The 18,439-nt window shown below is 51.3% G+C and overlaps 1 pseudogene; it reads right to left on the bottom strand.

Moving 5' to 3' along the window:
* LOC135538474 (coagulation factor X-like) overlaps positions 1–18,439 on the bottom strand; it is a 40,870-nt pseudogene that overhangs the window by 12,047 nt on the left and 10,384 nt on the right.

Genomic DNA, 18,439 nt, shown 5'->3' with positions numbered 1-18,439 from the left:
TTGGGAGGGGTACGGTCCTGAGGAGAGGAGTTGGGTTCCCTCTCGGGACGTGCTGGACCGTTCGCTGATCGATGATTTCCTCCGTTGCCGCCAGGTTTCCTCCTCGAGTGCGCCAGGAGGCGCTCGGTGAGTGGGGGGGGGTACTGTCATGTCTTGTTATGTCTGTTCCTGTCCTTTCTCTTCACTCTCTCTCTCTGCTGGTCTTTTTAGGTTACCTTCTCTGTCTCTCATTCTTCAGCTGTTCTACATCTCCTCTAACTAGCTCATTCACTCTTTCACACCTGTTCTCTCTTCCCCCTCTGATTAGGTCTCTATTTCTTTCTCTGTTCCTGCTACTTTCAGTGTCTGATTCTTGTTTGTGTTTTTTGATGCCAGAAGCAAGCTGTCGTCTCGTTTGCTTCCACCTTGTCCTGTCCTGTCGGAGTCTGCCTGGCAGGTGCCACCTGCACTATACTAACGTTCTTTTTGTTCCGCTGACAACGTTGGAAGAGGATTTATGCCATTCCTGTTTTTTCATTAAAGAACTCTGTTTTCTGTTAAAACCGCTTTTGGGTCTTCACTCAAGTTCATAACATGGTGTCCTGTCTAGTGGATAAACAGGCCCCTTCCCTTACCTGGTGTCCTGTCTAGTGGATAAACAGGCCCCTTCCCTTCCCTGTCCTGGTGTCCTGTCTAGTGGATAAACACGCCCCTTCCCTGTCCTTGTGTCCTGTCTAGTGGATAAACAGGCCCCTTCCCTGTCCTTGTGTCCTGTCTAGTGGATAAACACGCCCCTTCCCTGTCCTGGTGTCATGTCTAGTGGATAAACAGGCCCCTTCCCTGTCCTGGTGTCCTGTCTAGTGGATAAACAGGCCCCTTCCCTGTCCTGGTGTCCTGTCTAGTGGATAAACAGGCCCCTTCCCTGTCCTGGTGTCATGTCTAGTGGATAAACAGGCCCCTTCCCTGTCCTTGTGTCCTGTCTAGTGGATAAACAGGCCCCTTCCCTGTCCTGGTGTCCTGTCTAGTGGATAAACACGCCCCTTCCCTGTCCTTGTGTCCTGTCTAGTGGATAAACAGGCCCCTTCCCTGTCCTGGTGTCCTGTCTAGTGGATAAACAGGCTCCTTTACCTGTCCTGGTGTCCTGTCTAGTGGATAAACAGGCCCCTTCCCTGTCCTGGTGTCCTGTCTAGTGGATAAACAGGCCCCTTCCCTGTCCTTGTGTCCGGTCTAGTGGATAAACAGGCCCCTTCCCTGTCCTGGTGTCCTGTCTAGTGGATAAACAGGCCCCTTCCCTTACCTGTCCTGGTGTCCTGTCTAGTGGATAAATAGGCCCCTTCCCTGTCCTGGTGTCCTGTCTAGTGGATAAACAGGCCCCTTCCCTGTCCTTGTGTCCGGTCTAGTGGATAAACAGGCCCCTTCCCTGTCCTGGTGTCCTGTCTAGTGGATAAACAGGCCCCTTCCCTTCCCTGTCCTGTCTAGTGGATAAACAGGCCCCTTCCCTGTCCTGGTGTCCTGTCTAGTGGATAAACAGGCCCCTTCCCTGTCCTTGTGTCCGGTCTAGTGGATAAACAGGCCCCTTCCCTGTCCTGTCTAGTGGATAAACAGGCCCCTTCCCTTCCCTGTCCTGGTGTCCTGTCTAGTGGATAAACAGGCCCCTTCCCTTCCCTGTCCTGTCTAGTGGATAAACAGGCCCCTTCCCTTCCCTGTCCTGGTGTCCTGTCTAGTGGATAAACAGGCCCCTTCCCTTACCTGTCCTGGTGTCCTGTCTAGTGGATAAACAGTCCCCTTCCCTGTCCTGGTGTCCTGTCTAGTGGATAAACAGGCCCCTTCCCTTCCCTGTCCTGTCTAGTGGATAAACAGGCCCCTTCCCTTCCCTGTCCTGTCTAGTGGATAAACAGGCCCCTTCCCTTCCCTGTCCTGTATAGTGGATAAACAGGCCCCTTCCCTTCCCTGTCCTGGTGTCCTGTCTAGTGGATAAACAGGCCCCTTCCCTTCCCTGTCCTGTCTAGTGGATAAACAGGCCCCTTCCCTTCCCTGTCCTGGTGTCCTGTCTAGTGGATAAACAGGCCCCTTCCCTGTCCTGGTGTCCTGTCTAGTGGATAAACAGGCCCCTTCCCTTCCCTGTCCTGTCTAGTGGATAAACAGGCCCCTTCCCTTCCCTGTCCTGGTGTCCTGTCTAGTGGATAAACAGGCCCCTTCCCTTCCCTGTCCTGGTGTCCTGTCTAGTGGATAAACACGCCCCTTCCCTGTCCTTGTGTCCTGTCTAGTGGATAAACAGGCCCCTTACCTGTCCTTGTGTCCTGTCTAGTGGATAAACACGCCCCTTCCCTGTCCTGGTGTCATGTCTAGTGGATAAACAGGCCCCTTCCCTGTCCTGGTGTCCTGTCTAGTGGATAAACACGCCCCTTCCCTGTCCTGGTGTCATGTCTAGTGGATAAACAGGCCCCTTCCCTGTCCTGGTGTCCTGTCTAGTGGATAAACAGGCCCCTTCCCTGTCCTGGTGTCATGTCTAGTGGATAAACAGGCCCCTTCCCTGTCCTTGTGTCCTGTCTAGTGGATAAACAGGCCCCTTCCCTGTCCTGGTGTCCTGTCTAGTGGATAAACAGGCTCCTTCCCTTACCTGTCCTGGTGTCCTGTCTAGTGGATAAACAGGCCCCTTCCCTGTCCTGGTGTCCTGTCTAGTGGATAAACAGGCCCCTTCCCTGTCCTTGTGTCCGGTCTAGTGGATAAACAGGCCCCTTCCCTGTCCTGGTGTCCTGTCTAGTGGATAAACAGGCCCCTTCCCTTCCCTGTCCTGGTGTCCTGTCTAGTGGATAAACAGTCCCCTTCCCTGTCCTGGTGTCCTGTCTAGTGGATAAACAGGCCCCTTCCCTTCCCTGTCCTGTATAGTGGATAAACAGGCCCCTTCCCTTCCCTGTCCTGGTGTCCTGTCTAGTGGATAAACAGGTCCCTTCCCTGTCCTGGTGTCCTGTCTAGTGGATAAACAGGCCCCTTCCCTGTCCTGGTGTCCTGTCTAGTGGATAAACAGGCCCCTTCCCTGTCCTTGTGTCCTGTCTAGTGGATAAACAGGCCCCTTCCCTGTCCTTGTGTCCTGTCTAGTGGATAAACAGGCCCCTTCCCTGTCCTGGTGTCCTGTCTAGTGGATAAACAGGCCCCTTCCCTGTCCTGGTGTCCTGTCTAGTGGATAAACAGGCCCCTTCCCTGTCCTGGTGTCCTGTATAGTGGATAAACAGGCCCCTTCCCTTCCCTGTCCTGGTGTCATGTCTAGTGGATAAACAGGCCCCTTCCCTGTCCTGGTGTCCTGTCTAGTGGATAAACAGGCCCCTTCCCTGTCCTGGTGTCCTGTATAGTGGATAAACAGGCCCCTTCCCTGTCCTGGTGTCCTGTCTAGTGGATAAACAGGCCCCTTCCCTGTCCTGGTGTCCTGTCTAGTGGATAAATAGGCCCCTTACCTTCACTGTCCTGGTGTCCTGTCTAGTGGATAAACAGGCCCCTTCCCTTACCTGTCCTGGTGTCCTGTCTAGTGGATAAACAGTCCCCTTCCCTTCCCTGTCCTGGTGTCCTGTCTAGTGGATAAACAGGCCCCTTCCCTTCCCTGTCCTGGTGTCCTGTCTAGTGGATAAACAGGCCTCTACCCCTACCTGTCCTGGTGTCCTGTCTAGTGGATAAACAGGCCCCTTCCCTTACCTGTCCTGGTGTCCTGTCTAGTGGATAAACAGGCCCCTTCCCTTACCTGTCCTGGTGTCCTGTCTAGTGGATAAACAGGCCTCTTCCTTACCTGTCCTTGTGTCCTGTATAGTGGATAAACAGGCCCCTTCCCTGTCCTGGTGTCCTGTCTAGTGGATAAACAGGCCTCTTCCCTTACCTGTCCTGGTGTCCTGTATAGTGGATAAACAGGCCCCTTCCCTGTCCTTGTGTCCTGTATAGTGGATAAACAGGCCCCTTCCCTGTCCTTGTGTCCTGTATAGTGGATAAACAGGCCCCTTACCTGTCCTGGTGTCCTGTCTAGTGGATAAACAGGCCCCTTCCCTGTCCTGGTGTCCTGTCTAGTGGATAAACAGGCCCCTTCCCTGTCCTTGTGTCCTGTCTAGTGGATAAACAGGCCCCTTCCCTGTCCTGGTGTCCTGTCTAGTGGATAAACAGGCCCCTTCCCTGTCCTGGTGTCCTGTCTAGTGGATAAACAGGCCCCTTCCCTTCCCTGTCCTGGTGTCCTGTCTAGTGGATAAACAGGCCCCTTCCCTGTCCTTGTGTCCGGTCTAGTGGATAAACAGGCCCCTTCCCTGTCCTGGTGTCCTGTCTAGTGGATAAACAGGCCCCTTCCCTTCCCTGTCCTGGTGTCCTGTCTAGTGGATAAACAGGCCCCTTCCCTGTCCTGGTGTCCTGTCTAGTGGATAAACAGGCCCCTTCCCTGTCCTGGTGTCCTGTCTAGTGGATAAACAGGCCCCTTCCCTGTCCTGGTGTCCTGTATAGTGGATAAACAGGCCCCTTCCCTTCCCTGTCCTGGTGTCATGTCTAGTGGATAAACAGGCCCCTTCCCTGTCCTGGTGTCCTGTCTAGTGGATAAACAAGCCCTTCCCTTACCTGTCCTGGTGTCCTGTCTAGTGGATAAACAGGCCCTTCCCTTACCTGTCCTGGTGTCCTGTCTAGTGGATAAACAGGCCCCTTACCTGTCCTGGTGTCCTGTCTAGTGGATAAACAGGCCCTTCCCTTACCTGTCCTGGTGTCCTGTCTAGTGGATAAACAAGCCCTTCCCTTACCTGTCCTGGTGTCCTGTCTAGTGGATAAACAGGCCCCTTTTACCTGTCCTGGTGTCATGTCTAGTGGATAAACAGGTCCCTTCCCTGTCCTGGTGTCATGTCTAGTGGATAAACAGGCCCCTTCCCTTACCTGTCCTGGTGTCCTGTCTAGTGGATAAACAGGCCCCTTTTACCTGTCCTGGTGTCATGTCTAGTGGATAAACAGGCCCCTTTTACCTGTCCTGGTGTCATGTCTAGTGGATAAACAGGCCCTTCCCTGTCCTGGTGTCATGTCTAGTGGATAAACAGGCCCCTTCCCTTACCTGTCCTGGTGTCCTGTCTAGTGGATAAACAGGCCCCTTTTACCTGTCCTGGTGTCATGTCTAGTGGATAAACAGGCCCTTCCCTGTCCTGGTGTCATGTCTAGTGGATAAACAGGCCCCTTACCTGTCCTGGTGTCCTGTCTAGTGGATAAACAGGCCCCTTCCCTGTCCTTGTGTCCTGTCTAGTGGATAAACAGGCCCCTTCCCTGTCCTTGTGTCCTGTCTAGTGGATAAACAGGCCCCTTCCCTGTCCTGGTGTCCTGTCTAGTGGATAAACAGGCCCCTTCCCTGTCCTGGTGTCCTGTCTAGTGGATAAACAGGCCCCTTCCCTGTCCTGGTGTCCTGTATAGTGGATAAACAGGCCCCTTCCCTTCCCTGTCCTGGTGTCATGTCTAGTGGATAAACAGGCCCCTTCCCTGTCCTGGTGTCCTGTCTAGTGGATAAACAGGCCCCTTCCCTGTCCTGGTGTCCTGTATAGTGGATAAACAGGCCCCTTCCCTGTCCTGGTGTCCTGTCTAGTGGATAAACAGGCCCCTTCCCTGTCCTGGTGTCCTGTCTAGTGGATAAATAGGCCCCTTACCTTCCCTGTCCTGGTGTCCTGTCTAGTGGATAAACAGGCCCCTTCCCTTACCTGTCCTGGTGTCCTGTCTAGTGGATAAACAGTCCCCTTCCCTTCCCTGTCCTGGTGTCCTGTCTAGTGGATAAACAGGCCCCTTCCCTTACCTGTCCTGGTGTCCTGTCTAGTGGATAAACAGGCCTCTACCCCTACCTGTCCTGGTGTCCTGTCTAGTGGATAAACAGGCCCCTTCCCTTACCTGTCCTGGTGTCCTGTCTAGTGGATAAACAGGCCCCTTCCCTTACCTGTCCTTGTGTCCTGTCTAGTGGATAAACAGGCCTCTTCCCTTACCTGTCCTTGTGTCCTGTATAGTGGATAAACAGGCCCCTTCCCTGTCCTGGTGTCCTGTCTAGTGGATAAACAGGCCTCTTCCCTTACCTGTCCTGGTGTCCTGTCTAGTGGATAAACAGGCCCCTTTTACCTGTCCTGGTGTCATGTCTAGTGGATAAACAGGTCCCTTCCCTGTCCTGGTGTCCTGTCTAGTGGATAAACAGGCCCTTCCCTGTCCTGGTGTCATGTCTAGTGGATAAACAGGCCCCTTCCCTTACCTGTCCTGGTGTCCTGTCTAGTGGATAAACAGGCCCCTTCCCTTACCTGTCCTGGTGTCATGTCTAGTGGATAAACAGGCCCCTTCCCTTACCTGTCCTGGTGTCCTGTCTAGTGGATAAACAGGCCCCTTCCCTTACCTGTCCTGGTGTCCTGTCTAGTGGATAAACAGGCCCCTTTTACCTGTCCTGGTGTCATGTCTAGTGGATAAACAGGTCCCTTCCCTGTCCTGGTGTCCTGTCTAGTGGATAAACAGGCCCTTCCCTGTCCTGGTGTCATGTCTAGTGGATAAACAGGCCCCTTCCCTTACCTGTCCTGGTGTCCTGTCTAGTGGATAAACAGGCCCCTTCCCTTACCTGTCCTGGTGTCATGTCTAGTGGATAAACAGGCCCCTTCCCTTACCTGTCCTGGTGTCCTGTCTAGTGGATAAACAGGCCCCTTCCCTTACCTGTCCTGGTGTCCTGTCTAGTGGATAAATAGGCCCCTTACCTGTCCTGGTGTCCTGTCTAGTGGATAAACAGGCCTCTTCCCTGTCCTGGTGTCCTGTCTAGTGGATAAACAGGCCCCTTCCCTGTCCTGTCCTGGTGTCCTGTCTAGTGGATAAACAGGCCCCTTCCCTGTCCTGGTGTCCTGTCTAGTGGATAAACAGGCCCCTTCCCTTACCTGTCCTGGTGTCCTGTCTAGTGGATAAATAGGCCCCTTACCTTCCCTGTCCTGGTGTCATGTCTAGTGGATAAACAGGCCCTTACCTGTCCTGGTGTCCTGTCTAGTGGATAAACAGGCCCCTTCCCTTCCCTGTCCTGGTGTCATGTCTAGTGGATAAACAGGCCCTTACCTGTCCTGGTGTCCTGTCTAGTGGATAAACAGGCCCCTTCCCTTCCCTGTCCTGGTGTCCTGTCTAGTGGATAAACAGGCCCCTTCCCTGTCCTGGTGTCCTGTCTAGTGGATAAACAGGCCCCTTCCCTTCCCTGTCCTGGTGTCCTGTCTAGTGGATAAACAGGCCCCTTCCCTGTCCTGGTGTCCTGTCTAGTGGATAAACAGGCCCCTTCCCTGTCCTGGTGTCCTGTCTAGTGGATAAACAGGCCCCTTCCCTGTCCTGGTGTCCTGTATAGTGGATAAACAGGCCCCTTCCCTTCCCTGTCCTGGTGTCATGTCTAGTGGATAAACAGGCCCCTTCCCTGTCCTGGTGTCCTGTCTAGTGGATAAACAAGCCCTTCCCTTACCTGTCCTGGTGTCCTGTCTAGTGGATAAACAGGCCCCTTACCTGTCCTGGTGTCCTGTCTAGTGGATAAACAGGCCCTTCCCTTACCTGTCCTGGTGTCCTGTCTAGTGGATAAACAGGCCCCTTACCTGTCCTGGTGTCCTGTCTAGTGGATAAACAGGCCCTTCCCTTACCTGTCCTGGTGTCCTGTCTAGCGGATAAACAAGCCCTTCCCTTACCTGTCCTGGTGTCCTGTCTAGTGGATAAACAGGCCCCTTTTACCTGTCCTGGTGTCATGTCTAGTGGATAAACAGGCCCCTTCCCTGTCCTGGTGTCCTGTATAGTGGATAAACAGGCCCCTTCCCTGTCCTGGTGTCCTGTCTAGTGGATAAACAGGCCCCTTCCCTGTCCTGGTGTCCTGTCTAGTGGATAAATAGGCCCCTTACCTTCCCTGTCCTGGTGTCCTGTCTAGTGGATAAACAGGCCCCTTCCCTTACCTGTCCTGGTGTCCTGTCTAGTGGATAAACAGTCCCCTTCCCTTCCCTGTCCTGGTGTCCTGTCTAGTGGATAAACAGGCCCCTTCCCTTACCTGTCCTGGTGTCCTGTCTAGTGGATAAACAGGCCTCTACCCCTACCTGTCCTGGTGTCCTGTCTAGTGGATAAACAGGCCCCTTCCCTTACCTGTCCTGGTGTCCTGTCTAGTGGATAAACAGGCCCCTTCCCTTACCTGTCCTTGTGTCCTGTCTAGTGGATAAACAGGCCTCTTCCCTTACCTGTCCTTGTGTCCTGTATAGTGGATAAACAGGCCCCTTCCCTGTCCTGGTGTCCTGTCTAGTGGATAAACAGGCCTCTTCCCTTACCTGTCCTGGTGTCCTGTCTAGTGGATAAACAGGCCCCTTTTACCTGTCCTGGTGTCATGTCTAGTGGATAAACAGGTCCCTTCCCTGTCCTGGTGTCCTGTCTAGTGGATAAACAGGCCCTTCCCTGTCCTGGTGTCATGTCTAGTGGATAAACAGGCCCCTTCCCTTACCTGTCCTGGTGTCCTGTCTAGTGGATAAACAGGCCCCTTCCCTTACCTGTCCTGGTGTCATGTCTAGTGGATAAACAGGCCCCTTCCCTTACCTGTCCTGGTGTCCTGTCTAGTGGATAAACAGGCCCCTTCCCTTACCTGTCCTGGTGTCCTGTCTAGTGGATAAACAGGCCCCTTTTACCTGTCCTGGTGTCATGTCTAGTGGATAAACAGGTCCCTTCCCTGTCCTGGTGTCCTGTCTAGTGGATAAACAGGCCCTTCCCTGTCCTGGTGTCATGTCTAGTGGATAAACAGGCCCCTTCCCTTACCTGTCCTGGTGTCCTGTCTAGTGGATAAACAGGCCCCTTCCCTTACCTGTCCTGGTGTCATGTCTAGTGGATAAACAGGCCCCTTCCCTTACCTGTCCTGGTGTCCTGTCTAGTGGATAAACAGGCCCCTTCCCTTACCTGTCCTGGTGTCCTGTCTAGTGGATAAATAGGCCCCTTACCTGTCCTGGTGTCCTGTCTAGTGGATAAACAGGCCTCTTCCCTGTCCTGGTGTCCTGTCTAGTGGATAAACAGGCCCCTTCCCTGTCCTGTCCTGGTGTCCTGTCTAGTGGATAAACAGGCCCCTTCCCTGTCCTGGTGTCCTGTCTAGTGGATAAACAGGCCCCTTCCCTTACCTGTCCTGGTGTCCTGTCTAGTGGATAAATAGGCCCCTTACCTTCCCTGTCCTGGTGTCATGTCTAGTGGATAAACAGGCCCTTACCTGTCCTGGTGTCCTGTCTAGTGGATAAACAGGCCCCTTCCCTTCCCTGTCCTGGTGTCATGTCTAGTGGATAAACAGGCCCTTACCTGTCCTGGTGTCCTGTCTAGTGGATAAACAGGCCCCTTCCCTTCCCTGTCCTGGTGTCCTGTCTAGTGGATAAACAGGCCCCTTCCCTGTCCTGGTGTCCTGTCTAGTGGATAAACAGGCCCCTTCCCTTCCCTGTCCTGGTGTCCTGTCTAGTGGATAAACAGGCCCCTTCCCTGTCCTGGTGTCCTGTCTAGTGGATAAACAGGCCCCTTCCCTGTCCTGGTGTCCTGTCTAGTGGATAAACAGGCCCCTTCCCTGTCCTGGTGTCCTGTATAGTGGATAAACAGGCCCCTTCCCTTCCCTGTCCTGGTGTCATGTCTAGTGGATAAACAGGCCCCTTCCCTGTCCTGGTGTCCTGTCTAGTGGATAAACAAGCCCTTCCCTTACCTGTCCTGGTGTCCTGTCTAGTGGATAAACAGGCCCCTTACCTGTCCTGGTGTCCTGTCTAGTGGATAAACAGGCCCTTCCCTTACCTGTCCTGGTGTCCTGTCTAGTGGATAAACAGGCCCCTTACCTGTCCTGGTGTCCTGTCTAGTGGATAAACAGGCCCTTCCCTTACCTGTCCTGGTGTCCTGTCTAGCGGATAAACAAGCCCTTCCCTTACCTGTCCTGGTGTCCTGTCTAGTGGATAAACAGGCCCCTTTTACCTGTCCTGGTGTCATGTCTAGTGGATAAACAGGTCCCTTCCCTGTCCTGGTGTCATGTCTAGTGGATAAACAGGCCCCTTCCCTTACCTGTCCTGGTGTCCTGTCTAGTGGATAAACAGGCCCCTTTTACCTGTCCTGGTGTCATGTCTAGTGGATAAACAGGCCCCTTTTACCTGTCCTGGTGTCATGTCTAGTGGATAAACAGGCCCTTCCCTGTCCTGGTGTCATGTCTAGTGGATAAACAGGCCCCTTCCCTTACCTGTCCTGGTGTCCTGTCTAGTGGATAAACAGGCCCCTTTTACCTGTCCTGGTGTCATGTCTAGTGGATAAACAGGTCCCTTCCCTGTCCTGGTGTCCTGTCTAGTGGATAAACAGGCCCTTCCCTGTCCTGGTGTCATGTCTAGTGGATAAACAGGCCCCTTCCCTTACCTGTCCTGGTGTCCTGTCTAGTGGATAAACAGGCCCCTTCCCTTACCTGTCCTGGTGTCATGTCTAGTGGATAAACAGGCCCCTTCCCTTACCTGTCCTGGTGTCCTGTCTAGTGGATAAACAGGCCCCTTCCCTTACCTGTCCTGGTGTCCTGTCTAGTGGATAAACAGGCCCCTTCCCTTACCTGTCCTGGTGTCCTGTCTAGTGGATAAACAGGCCCCTTCCCTTACCTGTCCTGGTGTCCTGTCTAGTGGATAAACAGGCCCCTTCCCTTCCCTGTCCTGGTGTCCTGTCTAGTGGATAAATAGGCCCCTTCCCTGTCCTGGTGTCCTGTCTAGTGGATAAACAGGCCCCTTCCCTGTCCTGGTGTCCTGTATAGTGGATAAACAGGCCCCTTCCCTGTCCTGGTGTCCTGTCTAGTGGATAAACAGGCCCCTTCCCTGTCCTGGTGTCCTGTCTAGTGGATAAACAGGCCCCTTCCCTGTCCTGTCCTGGTGTCCTGTCTAGTGGATAAACAGGCCCCTTCCCTGTCCTGGTGTCCTGTCTAGTGGATAAACAGGCCCCTTCCCTGTCCTGGTGTCCTGTATAGTGGATAAACAGGCCCCTTCCCTGTCCTGGTGTCATGTCTAGTGGATAAACAGGCCCCTTCCCTGTCCTGGTGTCCTGTCTAGTGGATAAACAGGCCCCTTCCCTGTCCTGGTGTCCTGTCTAGTGGATAAATAGGCCCCTTACCTTCCCTGTCCTGGTGTCCTGTCTAGTGGATAAACAGGCCCCTTCCCTTACCTGTCCTGGTGTCCTGTCTAGTGGATAAACAGTCCCCTTCCCTTCCCTGTCCTGGTGTCCTGTCTAGTGGATAAACAGGCCCCTTCCCTTACCTGTCCTGGTGTCCTGTCTAGTGGATAAACAGGCCTCTTCCCCTACCTGTCCTGGTGTCCTGTATAGTGGATAAACAGGCCCCTTCCCTTACCTGTCCTGGTGTCCTGTCTAGTGGATAAACAGGCCCCTTCCCTTACCTGTCCTGGTGTCCTGTCTAGTGGATAAACAGGCCTCTTCCCTTACCTGTCCTTGTGTCCTGTATAGTGGATAAACAGGCCCCTTCCCTGTCCTGGTGTCCTGTCTAGTGGATAAACAGGCCTCTTCCCTTACCTGTCCTGGTGTCCTGTATAGTGGATAAACAGGCCCCTTCCCTGTCCTTGTGTCCTGTATAGTGGATAAACAGGCCCCTTCCCTGTCCTTGTGTCCTGTATAGTGGATAAACAGGCCCCTTACCTGTCCTGGTGTCCTGTCTAGTGGATAAACAGGCCCCTTCCCTGTCCTGGTGTCCTGTCTAGTGGATAAACAGGCCCCTTCCCTGTCCTGGTGTCCTGTCTAGTGGATAAACAGTCCCCTTCCCTGTCCTGTCCTTGTGTCCTGTCTAGTGGATAAACAGGCCCCTTCCCTGTCCTGGTGTCCTGTCTAGTGGATAAACAGGCCCCTTCCCTGTCCTGGTGTCCTGTCTAGTGGATAAACAGTCCCCTTCCCTGTCCTGTCCTTGTGTCCTGTCTAGTGGATAAACAGGCCCCTTCCCTGTCCTGGTGTCCTGTCTAGTGGATAAACAGTCCCCTTCCCTTCCCTGTCCTTGTGTCCTGTCTAGTGGATAAACAGGCCCCTTCCCTGTCCTGGTGTCCTGTCTAGTGGATAAACAGGCCCCTTCCCTGTCCTGGTGTCCTGTCTAGTGGATAAACAGGCCCCTTCCCTTCCCTGTCCTGGTGTCCTGTCTAGTGGATAAACAGGCCCCTTCCCTGTCCTTGTGTCCGGTCTAGTGGATAAACAGGCCCCTTCCCTGTCCTGGTGTCCTGTCTAGTGGATAAACAAGCCCTTCCCTTACCTGTCCTGGTGTCCTGTCTAGTGGATAAACAGGCCCCTTACCTGTCCTGGTGTCCTGTCTAGTGGATAAACAGGCCCTTCCCTTACCTGTCCTGGTGTCCTGTCTAGTGGATAAACAGGCCCCTTACCTGTCCTGGTGTCCTGTCTAGTGGATAAACAGGCCCTTCCCTTACCTGTCCTGGTGTCCTGTCTAGTGGATAAACAAGCCCTTCCCTTACCTGTCCTGGTGTCCTGTCTAGTGGATAAACAGGCCCCTTTTACCTGTCCTGGTGTCATGTCTAGTGGATAAACAGGTCCCTTCCCTGTCCTGGTGTCATGTCTAGTGGATAAACAGGCCCCTTCCCTTACCTGTCCTGGTGTCCTGTCTAGTGGATAAACAGGCCCCTTTTACCTGTCCTGGTGTCATGTCTAGTGGATAAACAGGCCCCTTTTACCTGTCCTGGTGTCATGTCTAGTGGATAAACAGGCCCTTCCCTGTCCTGGTGTCATGTCTAGTGGATAAACAGGCCCCTTCCCTTACCTGTCCTGGTGTCCTGTCTAGTGGATAAACAGGCCCCTTTTACCTGTCCTGGTGTCATGTCTAGTGGATAAACAGGTCCCTTCCCTGTCCTGGTGTCCTGTCTAGTGGATAAACAGGCCCTTCCCTGTCCTGGTGTCATGTCTAGTGGATAAACAGGCCCCTTCCCTTACCTGTCCTGGTGTCCTGTCTAGTGGATAAACAGGCCCCTTCCCTTACCTGTCCTGGTGTCATGTCTAGTGGATAAACAGGCCCCTTCCCTTACCTGTCCTGGTGTCCTGTCTAGTGGATAAACAGGCCCCTTCCCTTACCTGTCCTGGTGTCCTGTCTAGTGGATAAACAGGCCCCTTTTACCTGTCCTGGTGTCATGTCTAGTGGATAAACAGGTCCCTTCCCTGTCCTGGTGTCCTGTCTAGTGGATAAACAGGCCCTTCCCTGTCCTGGTGTCATGTCTAGTGGATAAACAGGCCCCTTCCCTTACCTGTCCTGGTGTCCTGTCTAGTGGATAAACAGGCCCCTTCCCTTACCTGTCCTGGTGTCATGTCTAGTGGATAAACAGGCCCCTTCCCTTACCTGTCCTGGTGTCCTGTCTAGTGGATAAACAGGCCCCTTCCCTTACCTGTCCTGGTGTCCTGTCTAGTGGATAAATAGGCCCCTTACCTGTCCTGGTGTCCTGTCTAGTGGATAAATAGGCCCCTTACCTTCCCTGTCCTGGTGTCATGTCTAGTGGATAAACAGGCCCTTACCTGTCCTGGTGTCCTGTCTAGTGGATAAACAGGCCCCTTCCCTGTCCTGGTGTCATGTCTAGTGGATAAACAGGCCCTTACCTGTCCTGGTGTCCTGTCTAGTGGATAAACAGGCCCCTTCCCTTCCCTGTCCTGGTGTCCTGTCTAGTGGATAAACAGGCCCCTTCCCTTCCCTGTCCTGGTGTCCTGTCTAGTGGATAAACAGGCCCCTTACCTGTCCTGGTGTCCTGTCTAGTGGATAAACAGGCCCCTTCCCTTCCCTGTCCTGGTGTCCTGTCTAGTGGATAAACAGGCCCCTTAGCTGTCCTGGTGTCCTGTCTAGTGGATAAACAGGCCCCTTCCCTTCCCTGTCCTGGTGTCCTGTCTAGTGGATAAACAGGCCCCTTCCCTGTCCTGGTGTCCTGTCTAGTGGATAAACAGGCCCCTTCCCTGTCCTGGTGTCCTGTCTAGTGGATAAACAGGCCCCTTCCCTGTCCTGGTGTCCTGTCTAGTGGATAAACAGGCCCCTTCCCTGTCCTGGTGTCCTGTCTACTGGATAAACAGGCCCCTTCCCTGTCCTGGTGTCCTGTCTAGTGGATAAACAGGCCCCTTCCCTGTCCTTGTGTCCTGTCTAGTGGATAAACAGGCCCCTTCCCTGTCCTGGTGTCCTGTCTAGTGGATAAACAGGCCCCTTAACTGTCCTGGTGTCATGTCTAGTGGATAAACAGGCCCCTTCCCTGTCCTGGTGTCCTGTCTAGTGGATAAACAGGCCCCTTCCCTGTCCTGGTGTCCTGTATAGTGGATAAACAGGCCCCTTAACTGTCCTGGTGTCCTGTCTAGTGGATAAACAGGCCCCTTAACTGTCCTGGTGTCCTGTATAGTGGATAAACAGGCCCCTTCCCTTCCCTGTCCTGGTGTCCTGTCTAGTGGATGTGAGTTCCTCCTTTCAATGTTAAGAGCTTTGGAACCCAGTGAGCCCCTAAATAATACATTTTCATTACTGGCTGGATTGGCCATACAGGGAAAATAACCATCCAAGGAAAGTCCCTCTGAGCCCTTTTGTTGGGGGCGGCAGGAAGCCTAATGGTTAAGTGCGTTGGGCCAGAATCCGAAAGGTCGCTGGTTTGAATCCCCGAGCCAACTAGGTGATAAATCTGTCGAAGTGCCCTAGAGCAAGGTAAATAACCCTACTGTAATTACTCCTGCAAGTCGCTCTGGATAAGAGCATCTGCTAAATGACTCAAATGTCAAATGTGTTGCTCAGGGCCACCAGCCAGCAACATCGTGTCCCTGGTCCCTTACCTGTCTTGGTGTTTTTAGTGTCTAGTCTGGCCGTCACAGCTCCCAGTAGCAGTAAGGACAGCAGGGTGGCAGTGGTGGCGAGGGAGCCCATGGTGGCAGCTAGAGGACAGTCTGTCTGAGTCTGTCTGGCTGTTTGTCTGTCTAATCCTGTCAGATCACCTCAGCAGAGTTCAAAGTTCACACCTAAAAACAACAAGGACCAGAGTTCAGAGATTCCCACATTCTGACATAGACATCACAGATGACATAACGATCAGTCAGGATGAGCTTCAAAGAGGAGGGTCATTTTATGTGCAGGATCAGAGTCACCTACAAAACAAGAGGATGAAGACTAATTGTTGTGAGTGTTGTGTAAAGCCTTTGGATCTTGGGATCATCATTAACATCTTAAACTTCAGTCTTGCAGCTTCCTCTCTCTATATATAAAAATACCTCAAAATCAACCTGTTTGTTTAATAGAGTTAAGACATCAGATGATCCCATCAGAACAGTGACAATGCATTTTCTCAAGAACCCCGGACTTGGTTACAATGCTGCCATCGCGTGGTATTAAACCCAGTTTATTGTTGTTTCATCCATTTCCAATCGTAAACAACAAAGAGGGATTACATCAAACACCCAAAACAAACTAGATTCATTGGTATTAAGCCTAGTCAAATAGTTAGTTTAATAGATTGGCTGTAACAGAACAAACCAAACAGGCCTGTGTGTTATTATTTAGTCCAACATGAATATGAACTGGTTTCATGTTGTGAATGATGCTGCTGTCGGCTATAAAACAACATATGACACGATCAGACTAATCAGACATGATGCTGTAAAAGCTTGGGCTACCACAAACTGCTAAAAACATACGAATGTATGGATCTTAAACGATACTTGAAAATATAGAGGCCTATCATGCATCCACGCTATATTATGCTACCTAAATCGCAACGCGTATCCCATTATTGGAGAGATGGACCGCTATTCAGGGCGCGGCAAAACGCATGATGATTAGAACGGTAAAAAATGCACGGTATAACCTACCGCGACGGACTTCAGCCGGGGCTTGGGCGGAATGAGAAGGATGACAGAAGCCTGTTCGGTTGGTTCTCTCTCTGGTCCCGACACGCAGTTCACCGTGTGGATCCTCGGCTCTGAGATCGCAGTAGAGGTTGACAGCATCACACTCCAATGTTGCTTTTTCAGGCCACTACGACGTGTGTAATCAACCACGTGAGGGCGGTCTTGGATACTTTATGCAAAGCCATTAATACAAATACTGTATGTAAGCTACTATACTGTATTGGTCCGTTCTACTGTAACCCGTTCTACTGTAACCCGATCATGGATTGTTGATGCTACTGTATGTACTGGCCATTGAGAGGTTTGAAGCAGCCGCCATATTGGTACTCCTGAGAAGGAGCAGTTCTCCAATGCTTCAAGGACAAAATTACATGCATTAGTATTTTTTCTCTAGTTGGGACAGTAACATTAGTACTCTCTAAAAAAAAATCTTGATTTGTATGTTTAGTTCACATAATATAATTTAAAAGTATGCATTAAGGTGTAGTAGAATATACTTGGCAAAAATCAATGTAAACTTTAATAAATGCATTTCTATAGCTTCCAAAATCTTTTTGTTTTACATTGGAGAAATACTAATTTTACACTGGAGGAGAAATACTAAAATGGCTTCGTAGTGGCTTCAAAACAGCGCCCCCTGTCAGTCATCCAGTGTTTATACACATTGTTAATATTATCCTATGGTTCTTATGTAGGCCTCTTCACTGTTGAAGTTGAGACTGGTGTTTTCTGGGTACTATTTAATGAAGCTGCCAGTTGAGGACTTGTGAGGCGTCTGTTTCTCAAACTAGACACACTAATGTACTTGTCCTCTTGCTCACTTGTGCACCGGGGTCTCCAACTCCTATTTTATTCTGGTTAGAGCCAATTTGAGCTGTTCTGTGAAGGGAGTAGCACACAGCATTTTACGAGATCTTCAGTTTCTTGACAATTTCTCGCATGGAATAGCCTTCATGTCTCTGAACAAGAATAGACTGACGAGTTTCAGAAGAAAATGCTTTGTTTCTGGCCATTTTAGCTTGTAATCGAACCCACAAATGCTGATGCTCCAGATACTAAACTAGTCTAAAGAAGGCCAGTTTAATTGCTTCTTTAATCAGCACAAAATTATAAACTTGGATTAGCTAACACAATGTGCCATTGGAACACAGGAGTGATGGTTGCTGATAATGGGCCTCTGTACCCCTATGTAGATATTCCATTAAAAAATCTGCTGTTTCCAGCTACAATAGTAATTTACAACATTAACAAGGTCTACACTGAAATTCTGATCAATTTGTTGTAATTTTAATGGACAAAAAAATGTCAGAGACCACTATGATGACACACCAAATGCGTTAAATGAATTACTTTTGTCTTCTTCTAATATTGCCTCTTAAAGGGAAAGTAATCCAAAAGTAATCAGATTAAGTTATTGTGTTTGGGTAATCCAAGTTATGTTACTGATTACAGTTTTGGACATAACTAGTAACTGTAATCAATTACATTTAGAAAGTAGCCCACCCAACCCTTCTCTCTATCCTCTCCCTCCCTCCCTCGCCTCTTCCTTCCTGCATCTCATAATATATAAACAATATATGCCATTTAGCTGAGGTTTTTCACAGGACCACGTATTGGTGGTCCTGTGAATCAAACCCACTATTCTGGAGTTATAAGCTCAATGCTCTATCAAATAATATAGAAAGGACATCAGGACAACTCTCCCTCTTTTCTTCCTTCTCTACCTCCCTCCCTCCCTCCCACCCTCCCTTCGTCCCATTAGTTTGCCCTCCGTGTTAGGGAGCTCCACACTACCTCTACCCCAGCCAACCCTGACCTTCTCTCCTGACTCTCCCTGGTGCCAATGATAATTCCATTTTACTTCGCCGGTGTGATCGGAATCATAATCACAGTGGCTTTGAAGTCGGGCATCAAACGAGATGGAAATCCGTCCATTATAGATCAATGTGAGAGGGCAAATGCACACAGACCCAGACAGCAGCAGCAACAACAAGAACACCAAGGGGGAGAGGAAGGGCGAGATAGAGAGGGAATAAGAGAAGAGAGGAAGAGGGAGAGGGAAGGCAGGTGGGAAAGGAAGGGAGGAAGAGGAGAGGAGGAAAGAAGAGAGATAATATTTGAGGGAGATGTTTGATCACTTGTCAGCTTGGACAAAAATTCTAACTTAAACAGGCGACATGGCAAACAAGAATTGAATCTCAAACCAGTAGGACTTTACCTTTGTCTGTATGAGTGTGTGTGTATGCACACGTGTGAGTGTGTGTGTGTGCACACGTGTGAGTGTGTGTGTGTGTGTGTCTGCACACGTGTGAGTGTGTGTCTATGCACACGTGTGAGTGTGTGTGCGTGCACACATGTGAGTGTGTGTGTGGTGTGAGTGTGTGCAGTATTTTAGGACCTCAGGGCTGCAGACTGCAATGTTAAGTGTTGATCTATTTCCTCCAGTCCAATAACAGAGGCATTATAAAGGCCTGCTTCACCAGCTGATCCCCAGAGCTGGCCTGGTCTGCCCAGCTCGTCTAGCCCAGAGAGGGTCACTGTGGCTGGGAGAGGGAACGTGCCCCAGCCTGCTGGATCTGGAGGTGGTGGTGGATATACAAATGATCAGGATATGGAGATT

The sequence above is a fragment of the Oncorhynchus masou genome, unplaced genomic scaffold (assembly GCF_036934945.1).
Source record: "Oncorhynchus masou masou isolate Uvic2021 unplaced genomic scaffold, UVic_Omas_1.1 unplaced_scaffold_971, whole genome shotgun sequence".
In the NCBI taxonomy this organism is placed as follows: domain Eukaryota; kingdom Metazoa; phylum Chordata; class Actinopteri; order Salmoniformes; family Salmonidae; genus Oncorhynchus; species Oncorhynchus masou.
Note: the sequence above shows the minus strand (reverse complement) of the source record. Positions and strands in the feature narration are given on the sequence as shown.